The sequence below is a fragment of the Phascolarctos cinereus genome, unplaced genomic scaffold (genome assembly GCF_003287225.1).
Source record: "Phascolarctos cinereus isolate Bilbo 61053 unplaced genomic scaffold, phaCin_HiC Scaffold_7;HRSCAF=346, whole genome shotgun sequence".
NCBI lineage: Eukaryota > Metazoa > Chordata > Mammalia > Diprotodontia > Phascolarctidae > Phascolarctos > Phascolarctos cinereus.
Genome location: NW_027556180.1, coordinates 123,797,502 through 123,815,610, shown reverse-complemented (window position 1 = coordinate 123,815,610; position 18,109 = coordinate 123,797,502).

The window sequence follows — 18,109 nt, the reverse complement described above, 5'->3', positions numbered from 1 at the left end:
ATTACAGCAGAGGGAAAGAAGGGAGGGGGAGCATTGTTTGAACCTTACTCTCATCAGATTTGGCTCAAGAAGGGCATAATATAATCAGTTAGGTATAGAAATCTAACTTGCCCTATAGGCAGTAGGAGGGAAAAGGGGAAAGAAAAGGGAGGGGAAAGAAAAGGGAGGGGGAAAGAAGGGAGGGAAGAAGCAGTAAGACTAAAGGGGAAGAAAAGGGAAAGGGATAATAAAAGGGGGAGGGACTGAAGGAGGTGGTGGTCAAAAGCAAAACACTAGTGAAGGGGGAAAGGAAAAAGGAGAAAGAAAAGCATAAATGGGGGGAAAGGATGGAGAAAAAGACACAGATAGTAATCATAACTGTGAATGTGAATGGGATGAACTCTCCCATAAAAAGGAAATGGATTGCAGAATGGATTAAAAACCATAATCCTACAATATGTTGTTTACAGGAAACACATTTGAAAAAGAGTGACACATACAGGGTAAAGGTAAAAGGCTGGAGCAGAATATATTATGTCAGCTGAAGTAAAAAAGCAGGGGTAGCAATCCTGATCTCAGACAAAGCAAAAGCAAAAATAGATCTAATCAAAAGAGATAAGGAAGGAAACTACATCCTGCTAAAAGGCACCATAGACAATGAAGTAATATCATTACTAAACATATATGCACCAAATGGTATAGCATCCAAATTCTTACAGGAGAAGTTCAGGGAGTTACAGGAAGAAATAGACAGCAAAACTATACTAGTGGGGGACCTGAACCTCCCCCTCTGCACTAGATAAGTCTAACCACAAAATAAACAAGAAAGAAGTTAAGGAGGTGAATAGAACATTAGAAAAGTTAGGTATGATAGACCTCTGGAGAAAACTGAATGGGGATAGAAAGGAATATACTTTTTTCTCGCAGTACATGGCACATACACAAAAATTGACCATGTACTAGGGCATAAAAACCTCACAATCCAATGCAGAAAGGCAGAAATATTAAATGCATCCTTTTCAGATCATGACAAATAAAATTATATGTAATAAAGGGCCATGGAAAGATAGACTAAAAAATAATTGGAAACTAAATAATCTAATCCTAAAAAATGATTGGGTCAAACAACAAATCATAGAAACAATCAATAATTTCATTCAAGAGAATGACAATAATGAGACAACATACCAAAACCTTGGGATGCAGCAAAGCAGTTCTTAGGGGAAGTTTTATATCTCTAAATGCTTACATAAATAAAATAGAAAAAGAGGAGATTAATGAATTGGGCATACAACTAAAAAACTAGAAAAAGAACAAATTAAAAATCCTCAACTAAACACCAAATTAGAAATATTGAAAACCAAAGGAAAAATTAATAAAATTGAAATTAAGAAAACTATTGAACTAATAAATAAAACTAAGAGCTGGTTTTATGAAAAAACCAATAAAATAGATAAGCCTTTGGTTAATTTAATTAAAAAAAGAAAGAAGAAAACCAAATTACTAGTATCAAGAATGAAAAGGGCGAAGCTACCACCAAGGAAGAGGAAATTAAAACAATAATTAGGAATTATTTTGCCCAACTATATGCCAACAAATTTGACAATCTTAGTGAAATGGATACATATTTACAAAAATATAAATTGCCCAGATTAACCGAAGAGGAAGTAAAATACTTAAATAACCCCATCTCAGAAAAAGAAATTGAACAAGCCATTGATGAACTCCCTAGGAAAAAATCTCCAGGGCCAGATGGATTTACATGCGAATTCTATCAAACATTTAAAGAACAATTAATTCCAATACTATATAGACTATTTGGGAAAATAGGTGAAGAAGGAGTCTTACCAAATTCTTTTTATGATACAAATATGGTGTTGATACCTAAACCAGGAAGAGTCAAAATAGAGAAAGAAAATTATAGACCAATTTCTCTAATGAATATAGATGCAAAAATTTTAAACAAAATACTAGCAAATAGATTGCAGCAACTTATCACAAGAATAATACACTATGACCAGGTAGGATTTATACCAGGAATGCAGGGTTGGTTCAATATTAGGAAAACTATCAGCATCATTGAGCATATCAACAACAAAACCAACAGAAACCACATGATCATCTCAATAGATGCAGAAAAAGCTTTTGATAAAATACAACACCCATTCCTATTAAAAACACTAGAAAGCATAGGTATAAATGGAGTCTTCCTTAAAATAATAAATAGCATATATCTAAAACCTTCAGCAAGCATTATATGTAATGGGGACAGGCTAGAAGCATTTCCAATAAGATCGGGGGTGAAACAAGGATGTCCATTATCACAACTGTTATTCAATATTGTACTGGAAACCTTAGCTTTAGCAATAAGAGAAGAAAAAGAAATTGAAGGCATTAGAATAGGCAAAGAAGAAACAAAGCTATCACTCTTTGCAGATGACATGATGATATACTTAGAGAATCCTAGAGAATTAAGTAAAACCTACTTGAAATAATAAACAACTTTAGCAAAGTTGCAGGCTATAAAATAAACCCACATAAATCATCAGCATTTCTATATATTACCAACAAAGCCCAACAGCAAAAGATAGAAAGAGAAATCCCATTTAAACTTACTGTAGACATTATAAAATATTTAGGAGTCTACCTCCTGAAACAAACCCAGGAACTCTATGAACACAATTACAAAACACTTTTCACACAAATAAAATCAGATCTAAATAATTGGAAAAACACCAGTTGCTCATCGGTAGGCCGAGCTAATATAATAAAAATGACAATCCTACCTAAGCTAATTTACTTATTCAGTGCCATAACAATCAAACTACCAAGAAATTATTTTATAGAGTTAGAAAAAATAATAACAAGATTTGGAAAAACAAAAAGTCCAGAATATCAAAGGAACTAATGAAAAGAATTGCAGGGGAAGGTGGCCTAGGAATTCCAGATCTTAAATTGTATTATAAAGCAGTAATCATCAAAACTGCTTGGTACTGGCTAAGAAATAGGGAGGTGGATCAGTGGAATAGGTTAAATATGCAAGACACAGCAGGCAATAACTATAGTAATCTATTATTTGATAAACCCAAAGACCCCAGCTTCTGGGATAAGAACCCACTCTGAAAAAAAACTGCTGGGAAAACTGGAAAAGAGTATGGCAGAAACTAGGCATAGACCCAAATCTCACACCATATACCAAAATAAAGTCAAAATGGGTTCATGACTTAGATATAAAGGCTGATACCATAAGTAAACTGGGAGAACAAGGAATAGTTTGCCTATCAGATCTATGGAGAACAGAAGAATTCATGACCAAACAGGAGATAGAGAGCATTATGAAAAGCAAAATGGATAATTTTGATTACATTAAATTGAAAAGTTTTTGCACAAAAGAAGCCAATGCAACTAAGATTAGAAGGAAGGTAGAAAATTGGGAAAGAATTTTTACAACCAGTCTCTCTGATAAAGGCCTCATTTCTAAAATATTAGAGAATTAAGACAAATTTATAAGAACACAACCTGTTCCCCGATTGATAAATGGTCAAAGGATATGAACAGACAGTTCTCAGATGAAGAAATTAAAGCCATCTATAGTCATAAGAAAAAATGCTCTAAATCGTTATTGGTTAGAGAAATGCAAGTCAAAACAACTCTGAGGTACCACATCATACCTATCAGATTGGCCAACATGACAAAACAGGAAAATGATAAATGTTGGAGAAGCGGGAAAATTGGAACACTAATACATTGTTGGTGGAGTTGTGAAATGATCCAACCATTTTGGAGAGCAATTCGGAATTGTGCCCAAAGAGCTACAAAAATGTGCATACCCTTTGATCCAGCAATAGCACTTCTAGGGCTATATCCCAAAGAGACCAGACAAATGGGAAAAGGACCCACATGTACAAAAATATTCATAGCAGCTCTTTTTGTGGTGGCAAAGATTTGGAAATTGAGAAGATGCCCATCTTCTGGAGAATGGCTGAGCAAGTTGTGATATATGAGTACAATGGAATACTATTGTGCTATAAGAAATGATGAATAGGCTAACTTCAGAAAAACCTGGAAAGACTTATATGGTCTGATGCTGAGTGAAGTGAACAGAACCAAGAGGACTTTGTACACAATAACAGAAACATTATGCAATGACTAATATTGTTAAACTGAACCCTTCTCAGCATTATGAGGATCTAAGACATCTCCAGAGGCCTCAGGGTGGAAAATGCTGTCCACGTCCAAAGAAAGAACTATGGAAGTCGAATCACTCTCACTTATTTTTATGTTCTGTTGAATTTTGTTTCATCCTTCTGATGGTTCCTCCTATTGGTTTTAATTTTTACTTACAACTTCACTAAAAAAAACCCACTATATTGAATGTTAAGTATGCAAATGAGTTTTTGTGTGTGGGAGAGGGTTATGTGGCCCCAAAGTATGCATAGACCAATCATTAATTAAGGTCCTCAATTTTTTGACATCCAAGAAGAACACTGTAGTGACCTCTGTAAGGGTATTTTTGCCCTTAAGTAATCCTGGGGCAGAGGAAGACTTTTCTGAATTTTAATATTAAATGTATTGTTACTAATGATTTTGTCTAATCTAAAAATCAAGCAGAGGAACCACCACTAGTTTTTACTGGCAATAGCTGGAGCATAGGAAATGAGAAGAGAAGCAGAAAACAACACAGTTAATCCCATCATTAAGTATTCCCTTACTATGCTAGATGTTATACACAGCAAACAGAAAACGGGTAGTTTCTGCTCCTAAGGAGACTAGAGATAGATTGTCAAAAACATGCAACAAACTAATGTTGCATCCTGATATAAGCATATTTCTAAGTTTGTTATGAGTAAGGCCAGGAAATAAGATGATGAGCATTTATTAAGTGTGGATATTCCAAGAACTGAGCTATGAGCAAAAAAGAAAGTCTCTGCTCTCATAGAATTTACATTCTGATAAAGAGAAGACAGTGCATAAGAGGGAGCTGAAAAGCAATGTGGGATTGGGGGAGAAAGTGTTTGGCATCGTGGAGAAGCCCAGAGAAACAGAAGAACAGTTAATTGAAAAACAAAGCATCACTGGCCCAGACCTGTCTACAGAGTGGAGGAGTTCCAGAAGGAATCATCAGGGAGGAAAGGAAGTTATATAGAGGGTTTGGTCGTTTGAAAGGGCAGGAGCAAGTAAAAATTACTTACTGGGAGTACTATGGTGATAGAGGTCAAAGGGCCAGGTAAGACATAGAGAGGTTTCTGGGAGCTAGCGTAGTAAACAGTGACCACAGTGTCATATTTGGTTGTTTGCTTTTATTCAATTAGGCAACACATACAGATAAGAGGCTTGTCTTATTGCTATCCTAAGCACTAATATATCTGAATCATCTAGTGAAACTGATGTAGAGGTATCAGGTATTCTAGGGCCAAAACAGGTGCCTCAAATGAGATTTCTTGGCTTTCCTACTGCCACTAGTGACTCCAAGCCTTCTTTATCAATCTACAGGGACATTCCAGTAGTAGATCACCCTTCTCAGTTCTAATCTCACATTTACCATCTGCATGGCGATGAGTCTTACAGGCATCTCAGACTCAGCATGTCTCAACCTGAACCGTTCCTGCTCCACAGTCCATCTCCCTCTTAATTTCCCTGTTTCCGTCGAGAGCAACACCATCCTCCCAGGCGCCTAAGTTCACAATCTTGGAACCACTCTTTACTTTGTTCTGTCCATCGCGCCTCGTATCAAATCAATTGCTGAGCATCATAGAATCTATCTGTGCGTGTCTCTTTCTAGCCATTCAGATAGTTTCTAACCTAGGCCCTCATTAGCTCTCTCATGGCCAGTTATAGTAGTCTGCTATTTGATGTCTCTTCTTCTAGTCTCTCCCATAGTTGATGAATTGATGACCCCAAAGCATCAATCTGATCATGTCACAACCTTAGTAAAATTTTTGTTTTTGTTGTTGTTCAGCTGTGCCTGACTCTTTGTGACCCCGGTTGGGGTTTTCTTGGCAAAGAGACTGGAGTGGTTTGTTATTTCCTTCTCTACCTCATTTTACAGATGAGGAACAGAGGCAGACCGGGTTAAATGACTTACCCAGGGTCACACAGCTAGTAAGGATCTGAGTCCAGATTTGATCTCAGGCAGATGATTCTTCTTGACTTCAGGCCTGGCATTCTTTCCACTGGTAGCTGACCCACTAAAAAAAAAGTGACAAAACCCCCTTCATGGCATCCCTATTACCTTCCCAATCTTACTCGATGCTATGTTTCTTCTATATAGTCCATGTTTTGATCAAACTAGACTTCTAGCTTTTCTCTGCATGGGATATTCCATCTCCTGTTCATATTCCTTTGCACTGATATTATCTCCTGCCTGGCATATACTTCCCTACCTTCCTAGCTAGGTGATATGGCAGAGTGATAAGTTTAGATTTAGAAAAGCCTGTGTTCAGGTACTTACTAGCTGAGTGACCCTAGGCAGGTCATCTAACCTATTTGTGTCTCAGTTTCCTCATCTGTAAAAGGGTATAATAGTCCCTACCTCTCAGGGTTGTTGTGATCAAATGAGATAATATTTGTAAAGCACTATGCAAAACTTGAAGTGTTATATAAATATTATTATTATTATTGTCATTAATATTACTATTATTCCAGTGCCATCTCTATCTCCTGAACTGTAAGTGATTTCATTCTCTTGGAATGACTTTGTATATACTTCATATTTCCTATTTGAGAACTTATCGGGGCAGCTAGGTGGTACAGTGGATAAGAGCACCAGCCCTGAAATCAAGAACACCTGAGTTCAAATCTGATCTTAGACCAGACACTTGACACCTACTAGCTATGTGACCCTGAGCAAGTCACCTAACCCCAATTGCCTTGCCAAAAAAGAAAAAAAAGAGAGAGAGAACTTATGACATCCCTCACTAGAACGTAAGCTCCTTGAGGACAATAACTATTACATTTTTGTCTTTGTCCATTTTTGGCCCCAGTGCCTACCACATGTATGTACTCAATAAATGTTAAATTGGAATTGAGATCCATGCTCTGTTCTACTAGAATGGAGCAAGTGTTCCAAGCTAAGCACTTTCAGTGAAATCTTCTCTCATCAGATTGTCTCCAGGATAGTAGAATATCACATAAAAAGCACTTGTGGGGGCAGCTAGGTGGCGAAGTGGATAGAGCATCTGCCCTGAAGTCAGGAAGACCTGAGTTCAAATGTGGCCTCAGACCAAATCCTTGACACTAACTGTGTGACCCTGGGCAAGTCACTTAACCCCAATTGCCTAAAAAGAAGTTTTAAAAAAGTAATTATAAAAAGCACTTGTGGGTGTTCTTGCACCATCCCTGATTTGTGTTTAGATTTCCTTGCATTTGATCCCATACCGAATGAGGGATGTTTTGCCACAAGACCTGCACTATAGACTTGGCAGCTTAAGGAAAACAAATGGCCTCAATATAAGATATGCTGATGCTTCTGTCACTTCTGATACTGGAAAAGCTGCTGCCTCTACATTTTCTACACTTTCCCCCCAGCATAATGTTAAGCAATAGAACAAGGGACACTCTAGTGGACTCTAATGGTCTGATAATGGACCACAATAAAAGTTATGTGTCCCCCGCTGAAGGTGAAGGCACATAATGGTTGGTGAGATCCATTATCTGACCATTAGATGGAGACAATTGTTAAAATAAATTTTAGAAAGGTTATTTTCACTTGTTTCCCGTATTTTAGAAAAATAATTTAAGGAATTCCCCAAAGAATGGTTGGTGATCTGCATGCATGCCTATGGTTTTATGTATATACACATACTAATATCCTTATATTGATAAGGATAGATGAATGTAATTTATCCTATCTCACCTAAACACGACAGAGAATGAATATGGAGCTACATCATATTTCAACCATTAATTAGCATTTTATGCATTAGGGAAGAAATAAATTACATAAAACAAGGGATCAGAAGAGCAAAGGTAGATATGGACTCACTACAGAAGATCAGCTCCTTGTATATTTTCCCCACTTCCCTATCCCCCTGACCCCAATACTTCACCCTGACTAACACACACACACACACATACACACACACATGCATCTCACAGCAAAACATTGGATAGCTTTAGAGTATATTCTGCAGATGAGTCTCCTTAGGAGGAAGCTTTTGAAAGTGCCAAGGCCTATTCAGTTACAGAGGTGGTGCGTTATCATTCTTGTGTCTTAGTAATATTTCCTTAGCAATCAATAAATACATCTTTAGCCATTTCATTTGGCCTTTGGGGACTCCTGGTATTTGAGTTGTGTCTCCCAGTGAACATAATGGTATCATTATATCAATATCCCTTTTTCATAATGATGCACTTAATTTGAAAAAAGATCTGCTCTCCATTCTCTTCGGGTGATCCCAGAGCCAGAGCAGGTAACTCCCTGCTGTCTTGTGTGGGGCTAGTGATATTTGAAGTGACTAAGCTCCAGCATGGAAAGTGGATAAGAGATTCACTACAATCTTAAAATTGGCTCTCTGGAGTGCTTTATAATTTAAAGACCAAAAGTTACTTATGTTCCTGTGTTCTTTGAGAGAGGTGCATATCCAAGCACAATGAACTGGACATCCAAAATGTGTGGCACATTGAGTACAGAATATAAGTAACCCTGTTCCTCCTGCCCCCAAATATATTTTTCCTTAAGACTTTTGTGATAATTATGCCTATGTGGAACTCACTCCTTTGCTTCCATTTTCTTGGTTTCTCTGATTTGAAATATTGATTCTAAGACAGATGAAAGACTTTTCTGGTCCCTTGACTTCTAAATTCTCCACGTTTTAGAGAGTTGTTGATTTTTAAGTTTTTCATTGCACTTTACTTCTAGATGTTTATTGATCTTTTAAAATAAAAATTTTAAGTTTTCTTAGCAACTGTTAATAATTGGATTTTGATGCTCTGCTTCTCTTCTTCAGCATGGTCAGAGAATAGGGTGTTCTGTCCATAGGAAGTTGCCACATATACAATGCCTGGACAAACATTTTTCAAAGCAATTTGATAAACTGCATTAAATGTTAAAAATTATGTCGAATATAATTTAATCTTTCTTGATGATGCAGGGGCTACTTCAAGATTGATTTTGTTCTGCCTCAGGGTTATGGCTATAAGCATTGATTCTTATTTGTACTGCATGAGATATGAGGAAAATGCCTGTTAACTGAGATATGTTTGCTGGAATGATGAAGAACAGAAAGTTTGTTATATCAACTTCCCAGGGCCTTGTTCCTTTGTATGAATTTACTATGAGAAAAAAGCATCTCATCTTATAGGAAAACCCAACATTTTATTCTGATTTCTGATTTGTGACATCATTGTGTATGTTTTTGCTCTGGCACTTATCATTATATGCTGGAATTACTCAGCTGCTTTAAATAACAGTTTTGTTTCCTATTTTTGTACGATTATAACAGTATAGCTGTGGAGCTGGTACGGTCTTCGGAGATCATCTGGGCCAACACCTTTCTTTTATAATTGAAGAAACTAAGAAGCATAAGTCAAATAAGTGAGATTATAGATGCAGAGCTGGAAGGGACCTCAGCCACCTTCTAATCCAACCCGTTTAATTTACAGATGTGGAAACTGAGGCATAGGGAGGTTAAGTGATTAGCCCAAGGTCACACTGGTAGTGAGTATCAGGGATGAAGTCTGAACCAAGGTCCTTTCATTCTAGATCCTATGCTTTTTCCACTGTACCAGGAAACAAGGACAGCAAAACTTCAGCAAAACTGTGAACAGGAGGACTTTAAAAACAAGCAATAGGTTAATTGATTCTTTTTGAGTACTATGTATTCCACTGGGTTCACCTTACTTTCATGTGATAGGAAGCCTGATGTAGTCCAGCAGGAGTGGGGAACCTGCAGCCTCCAAACCACATGCAACCCCCTGGGTCTTCAAGTGTGACCCTTTGACTGAATCCAAACGTCACAAAACAAATCTCTTCAATCAGACTCAATCAAAAGGCTGCACTCGAGGACCTAGAAGGCCACATGAGGCCTTGAGGCCGCAGGTTCCCCACTCCTGGACTATAGTAGATTGACTGTTAGACCTAGAAGAAGGAAGAGCTGGGTTCAAATCCTACCTTTGACATTAATCAGCTTTGTCACTTAATCTCTCTGTGACTCAGTTTGCTCATTTACAAACTAGAGGTCATAATATCTGTAATACTTAACTAGAGGGAAGTTGTGAGGCTCAGAGAGCTAGTACTTGTAAAATGCTTTGTAAACTTTATTCCTTAGATACTTACAGTCTCTTCTTCCTCCCCCCAAACAATCTTACTACCGATTCCTTTGTATATCCCTCAAATAGCAACAATAATGATGACTTACATTTATATAATATCTCAAAAAAAAATCTCACCACTGAGTCCTTTGTGTATCCCTCAAATAGCAACAATAATGATGACTTACATTTATATAAGGCTTTATGGTTACAAAGTGCTTTCATGCATATTGTTTTGCATAGTTCTCCCAGACCTGTGAGTCAGAGAGTGCCTCATCATCGTTTGACAGAGAAGGGAACCAATATTCAAAAAGGATGTGACTTTCCAAAAGATACCCTACTCACAATATGTTTATAGCTGCCTCCTTCTCTTCTTCCTCCTCTTCTTCTTCTTTCTTGTCAGGCTAAAAAGACCCATAATTTGCTTTTTGGGGTCATTATTATAGATCTTCTTTTAACCAGTCGAATGTTCGATATTTTAAGATCACTGATTTTTTTTTTGGTTGTTGGCTTCAAAGATGTAATGTATGACATCTTGTTTCATTGCTTAACTTGCACTGACATTTCCTGAGCTCTTTCCTTAATTATATTAAAGTACTCATTTTTAGACTGCTCTTCTCTCCTTCCTGCAATCCTCAGAAAACCTCGGTTGTCAAACTGGAGTTGAATGCTATATTATCTTTAAATGGCTTTGTCATGTGGCATTCAGTGTGTGCCCCCCTCTTTGTGCATACTGTGTTTCTGTCTCACATACCTGAAATCAACCTGCTAAAATCTCCATCTCTATCACATGCTCAGTGAACAGCAAAACAAGAGCCAGTGTCCCTGGAGAATGCTGAAGCCAAGGACGGTGTGTTCCAACTTTACAATGAAATGCAGATTTCCCATTAAAAGACAATTTTTTTTTCCTTTCAAAAGGTTGAATCTGATTTTATTTTAAAAATAACCCCTAATGGATAAATATGTAGCACAGAAAAAAATCTCATGCAAGAATATTCCTTGACTCTGGGCCCAGAGCATTTTCATTTGATTATGAATTAAACAAAATTTCATTAACTTTGAGGTCTTGACTCTCAATATTTTGTTCCATGGTAGTCAAAATGAATGTTGGAAAGCATGTTGGGTTCAATAATATTCCCTCTCGTACTTCAATTATTCATTTCATTTGGGTTGTCAGTTAATGATGGCCTTGTGTAGACTGATGAATTTTCAAGAATCGCTCAGGGTGAGAAGATGAGGAGGCATTGTAGTTTGCACCAGGGGAAAGAGTATCCACACTGAGGAGATCACAGATCTATGGAGCCAAGTAAAATGATGCAAGAAATCCTTAGCTGATTGATATCTCTTCTAGGAACAACTTAGCCTTTTTTTACTTCTTAAATTTCCACCCTATCTCCCAAAGTCTGGGCCTATAAATACATAGAACAGACAAATGCTCATGTGGCATAATTTGTGGGTCCCCCATGTGTTGGGTTGGTCAGAGTCAGTTTTCGGGTACTTTAGGTTAGATATCAGTACAAAATGAGATATGTTTTTGTAGGCCATTCAGCAGTTAAGAAAAGAAGATGGACTTTGCCATAATGGAAGAAGGGTACTCAATAAGTTTAGGCACTGAGGACACCTTGCACTGATTCTTTTTTTTTTTAAATCTTTTTTTTCCCTTTGTTTATCCGATCCCGCCCCCCTTTCCCTCTCTCTTAACCCTGTCCCTCCTCAGAAGTGTCTGATTTTGATTACCCCCCCATTTATTCTATTCTCTCTCTTAACCCTGTCCCTCCTCAGAAGTGTTTGCTTCTGATTAACCTCCCCACCCATCCCGATTCTCTTCAAGAAGGAAGGATAAGCAACAACAACAGCAAGGGTTGATTTAAGGGAATAAAGCCCCCTTCCTTGATTTGCCCATTGTAATCCACTAGTCAACCATCAGAGAACCCTACGACTTGTGTCTTGTCATCAGGGGACTAGGAAGTTATATCAAAACCCTGAACCTTTAGTTCTAGGAGTCAACCATGACTCACAGAAGGTGAACCAAAATAGTTTCCTAAGAATTATCTGAGTATCCAGAGATAAAGTGAAATAAAACATAGAATTGAGAGTTTTGCCAGTAGTGATATATGTATAGGTATATCGATTGGTGTAGGACACAGGCTCAGTTTCTTGAAGGACAAAGTGGATACTCCTTTGAAAGGCATCCTGACATGGTGAATCATGAGCCTCAGTGTAGGGATCTCCAGGTATGGGATCTCCTTCCTTAGGTCAGATCAGAAACAACTCTGCAGATTATAGCTTTGGATGACTGCCTATGATACCAAGCTGTTAATTCATTTGGCCTGCCATCCAGCCAGTAATGGTCAGAGGACAGACATCAACCCAGGTTTTCTTGATTCTAAGGCCAGCATGCTAGTGCCTGCTAACCACCATGCTATCTCTCCTCTAGTTTAATATCAAGTACATATTTTTCTTAAATAGATATGAGAAGCTTTAGACATAGTAGGAAAAGGACTGAATATTTACTATTTACTCCTCTGCAGCATTACCATGTTAAAGAATCGTCTGCCTTATCTGGCTTCTGACCTTATCATTTCACTGAAACTGCTGGCTCCCAAGTTGCTAATGACCTCCTAGTTACCAAATCCAATGGCCTTTTTTCAATTATCATTCTTCTTGACCTCTGGGTAGACTTTTACACTGTTGATTGCTCTCTCCTCCTTGATATTCTTTTCTCTTTTGGTTTTTAGGACAGCTCTCTCTTCTGGTTTTGCATCTACTTGTCTGAATGTTTCTTTTCTGTCTCCTTTGCTGGATCCTCCTCCAGATAACACCCTCTAATCATAGATATCCTTCTGTCCTGGGCTCTCTTCTCTTCTCCCTCTGTATTACTTCACTTGGTAATCTCATCAGCTCCCATGGATTTCCTATTTATCCTGCATAAAGGAATGGTCCTGGAGTCAGGACCATTTGCTTTGCATATCTGTTTGCATGTTGTCTTCCCCGTAGATTGTAAACTCCTTGAAATCAGAGACTGTCTTTTGCCACTTTTTGTATCCCCAGTGCTTAGTACCATGCCTAACACAAAGTAAGTACTTAAAAATACAGGTACTTAATAATAAGTAGTAGTGGAAGTGATGAGATTCTAGCTGAGCCACTTAAAAACATTTCTAACAGAAGATGATGTTAAATGCTGTACTCAATATGTCAGCCGGTTTGGGAAACTAAAAAGTGGCTACTGGATTGTAAAAATCAGTTTACCTCACAATCCTAAAGAAGGGCAAAGCCAACGGATGTTCAAATTACTGAACAATTGAACTCATTTCACGTGCCAGCAAGATTATGTTTAAGATTCTGCAAGCAAGTCTTCAGTAACGTATTAACCAAGAATTACCAGAGGAGCAGGCTGGTTTTTAAAGAGGTGGAGGAACTAGAGACTAAATTGCCAACATTTGCTGGATTACAGAGAAAGGCAGGGAGTTCCAGAAAAACATCTACTTCTGTTTCATTCACTATGCTAAAGCCTTTGACTGTGTGGATTCCAACAAAATGTGTCAAATCCTCAAAGAGTTGGGAGTACCAGATTATCTCACTTTTCTTCTAAGGGACCTGTATAGAGGTCAAGAAGTATCAGTTAGAACCAAACATGGAACAACTGATTGTTATAATGTTAAAAAAGGAGTAGGACAAGGCTGTATATTGTCACCTTATTTATTTAAATTACATGCAAAGTATATCCTATGAAATGCCAGCCTAGATGAATCAAAAGCCTGGAGTTAAAGTTAGGAGAATTAAGTTAGGGAGAAATATTAACCATCACAGATATGCACATAATAATACTCTGAGAGCAGAAAGTGAAGAAGAATTAAGAAGCCTCTTGATGAGGGTGAAAGAAGAGAGTGTAGAAGCTGGCTTGAAGTTTAACATTAAAAGAAAAAAACCTAAGATTTTGGCAACTATTTCCATTACTTTCTGGAAAACAGAGGGAGAAGAAATGGAAGCAGTGTCAGATTTTATAGTCTTGGTCTCAAAGATCACTGCAGACAGCAACATGAAGTTAAAAGCTGCTTGCTCCTTGGAAGGAAAGCTATGGCATATCTGGACAGCATACTAAAAAGTAGAGACATCACCTTGCTAACAAAGGTCTGCAGAGTCAAAGCTATGGTTTTTCCAGTAGCAATTTATGGCTGTGAGTGTTGGATTATAGGAGCTGAGTGCCACAGAATCAACACTTTTGAATTGTGGTGCTGGAAAAGACTTTTGAGAGTCCTTTGGACAGCACAGAGATCAAATCAGTCAATACTTACAGAAATTAATTCAGGCTACTCCCTGGAAGGTCAAATACTACAGCTGAAGCTTAAAAACTTTCACCACATAATGAGAAGATGGACATTCATTGAAAAGACCAAGAGTCAGAACCACTGAACAATAACAGTGTCAAGGGAAACAGCCACCCTTGAGTCTTCTCTTTTGGCCTAAAATAAGATTGATTCTCTTAGGTTGTCGCTTATATACAACACAGACACGAATATAGAATTTTGTAGAATAAGTTGTTGATTTAAGGGAATCTCTCATTTTCTCTGTTGTTCGGTCATTTCGGTTGCATCCAATTCTTTGTGACCCCATTTGGAATTTTTTGGCAAAGATACTGGAGTGGTTTGCCATTTCCTTTTCCAACTCATTTTATAGATGAGGGAACTGAGGCAGAGTTAAGTGACTTGCCCAGGGTCACACAGTTAGTAAGTGTCTGAGGCCAGATTTGAGCTCAGGAAGATGAGTCTTCCTGACTCCAGGACCACTCCTTTATCCACTGCACCAACTAGATTTCCTCTCATTTTCTTTATGGCAGATACGTGCACATATCTGTATCTTACTCTTTTATTTTATCATAAACCCTTAACTAAAGCCTTCCTCCAATGTATCACCTAAGGTTCTCAGAATCCATACCAATGGATCACAAACTCTGACAAGTTCTATCAAGTTAGAAAAGCTACAAGTGTCTGATTGGTGATTGACTGTATGCGAGGAGTGAGAAACAGCCCAGGTCAAGCTATCTGAATTTACAGGGGTTCCTCACAAGGTTCCAAATCCTGGCTCTGCTATTTACCAACTGTGTGACCTGGGGGAAGTAATTTAACCTCCCTAGGACTCAGTTACTCATCTATAGAATAAGGGGGGTTGGATTAGATGGCCTCTTAATTCCCTTCTAGCTCTAAATCTGTAACCCTATAATTACATTCCCCAAACCTGATATGAACAATGGAACTCTACAGTCTCCAAGAAATTAAAGGTGCATCCTAAAAAGCAATGTAGAGGACAGTGGTGAAGGTGAGTAGGCTGCAACATATGCCCAGGGAAGAATTATTCAGGAAAAGCTTTATGCAGAAAGTGTACTTTTATCCCTATAGTTTAGGTATAATCCCATTTATCTCTCCACCATCACCTGCAGAAAGGACTATAAATAATGCCTTCACAGAGGACTCACTGATCTTACCTGGTCCACCAAATAATTTTAAGTGTCTCAGAAGTTTTTCAGGCTTATCCAACTTGCTGACCGCTGCTGTATATTTTCCCAATTTCCCCAAAAGCATCTTCCTTCTGGTATAGCTAGTTTCTGGGTAGCTGGTTTAGGTTACATGACATAGGAATTGGTATCCTACCACATGTCAACAGATAGCTTCTGAGAAAGAATCTCAGCTGAGAAAGTTTTTCATTTCAGAGACTGGGAGGAAAACAAGTCCAACATCCAGCTTCTGGAGAACATGATGAGAAGAGACAATTCCTAGGAGATGGCAGATCACCAATAGTCTACTGTGAGATCAGCCCACATATCTTTTCTAGGCTCCCTGGACAGAAATACTTTCTAATCGTGCCCGCAGGCATAAATCTAGAACCCAGTAGATAGATAGATAGAACAGGCCTTGGAGTCAGGAAGATCTGACTAGAATTTAATCCTGCCTTTGATACATACTTGCTGTAACCCTGGGCAAATTGCTTTCCCTCTCAGTGTCCCAGGGAACACTGTTAGGCTATAAGAATAGAGGAGGTGCTGACTTGCACTGGTAGAGAAAATTCCATCACTAGGGGTTCACCTTATTAATGAAATCATGGGTCAGGTTAAAAACAAACAAACAAAAAAGACCACAATGGTGCCATTTTAGTTTGGGCCTAGACATATTTCCTCTATTATCTTTGCTACTAGAGTCCTGTCTCTGCTCTCCTTGTGAGTTTTTTATTTTACTTTTCATTTTCAGGATTAAAAAAAATAGTTGTTTCTGCTCAGGTCGTTTGGAAATAAGGAAGGCCTAGTCGGTTTAGTGAGCCATATTTTACAGATTTGTCTAGATCGACGCTTAAGCGTTTTTATTATCGATATTTCCATTAACTTGCTAGGGTATGAACCATTAAAATAAATTTAATATAAGCTTTATGCTTAGCCTAATCTTAGGTGTAGAACAATGGCTAAGTTTAAGTTCTTTATCTTGATGATGATAATAGTGATTGTAATAACTCCCATTTATGTTATACTTTATTTCACAGGTAGCATTATAGTTTTATCTATCTCAATCTAATCTGAAATGTAAATGATCACAGTTCTAAGGCCTTCTTAGGAGTCCAGCTATCACCCTAAATGTGGCAGAACTTCCCAAAAAAAACCCAATATAATACTCATTCAACACATTTTTACATTCTTCTGATAGAAGTTTATTATCTAATGTTGAGAATGCCAGCCAGATCCTTAAAAATGTGCATACAATAACAGATAGTAGTTCTCCCAGCCTAACCAAGGAAGTGGAAATATCTAATTGATTGCCAAGCACCTTATTTTTCTCTGAAGCCCAGGGAGTTTTCATAGAAATTTGGCCCCTAATGTACCCTAAATCCTGCTACAGAAACTAATGAAGTCATACTGATTGGTTCCACCATAGATTTTTGCTATATAACTTCAGCTTGACCTACATTGCTCACCAGCAAATCTTTTTTCTTTGTCTTTAGCTGTCTCCATCACATTGCTCATGGTCAGTGTTCCAAACCCCTTTTTCTCCAGTTAAAACCTTAATCTTAGTACTGGTCCCTCACTATCAGCAAACATCTTTTCTTTCCACTTCCCTGAGCATCTGTTCTAACTTCTTTCATCTTCCTTCTTCTACTTAATACATTTTTGTACCCTCATTCATATTTGCTTTCATTACCATCTCAGAAGACAAGTTGTCCATCTCTTTTTTTTTTCAAGGCTAACTTTTCCACTTCTGTCTTTTATCCCTATGTTCTCACATTCTCTGAGAGCTTGCTTTATCAAGCACCTGCCTATCTGTTTTGCATTTTCAATAAATTCCTTATCAATAACTCCTCTATTATTGCTCCAAAAATCAGTTAAAATAACCTTCCTTTGATCCTGTCACTTGCTTAAACTATGGTAATACATTTCTCTCTTATTTCCTCCATAGGCAGCATGATGTACTGGAAAGTGTACTGATATTAGAATACGACACACTGGGTTTAGAACCTCTGCTACTTATCATGTGTGCCATCTTGCTTAATCATTCCAGACATTGATTTCATATCTGTGCAAACCCTTTGTAGAATTTCCTCTCACTATACAAAACCTGGCATGAGAACCCACAGTGTGTCCCCTTGCATGGGGCTTGGATTGCTCACTCTCTCTGGCCTGGATCACTGATCCTAACACGTCCTCACACTGGTGGGTCTGGATTCCTAAAGATGAAACAACATCATATGTCTTCAACATAAACTGTCTAAGAGATTTAGGGTAAGCCAGTTGTGGGGGAAATAGAGTCACCCTACTCTGAAGAGTAACTCCTCATTCCCCACTGGTATACTTCCCATCTACATGAGATTAGTCATCCATAATGGTGACATCATTCATTCT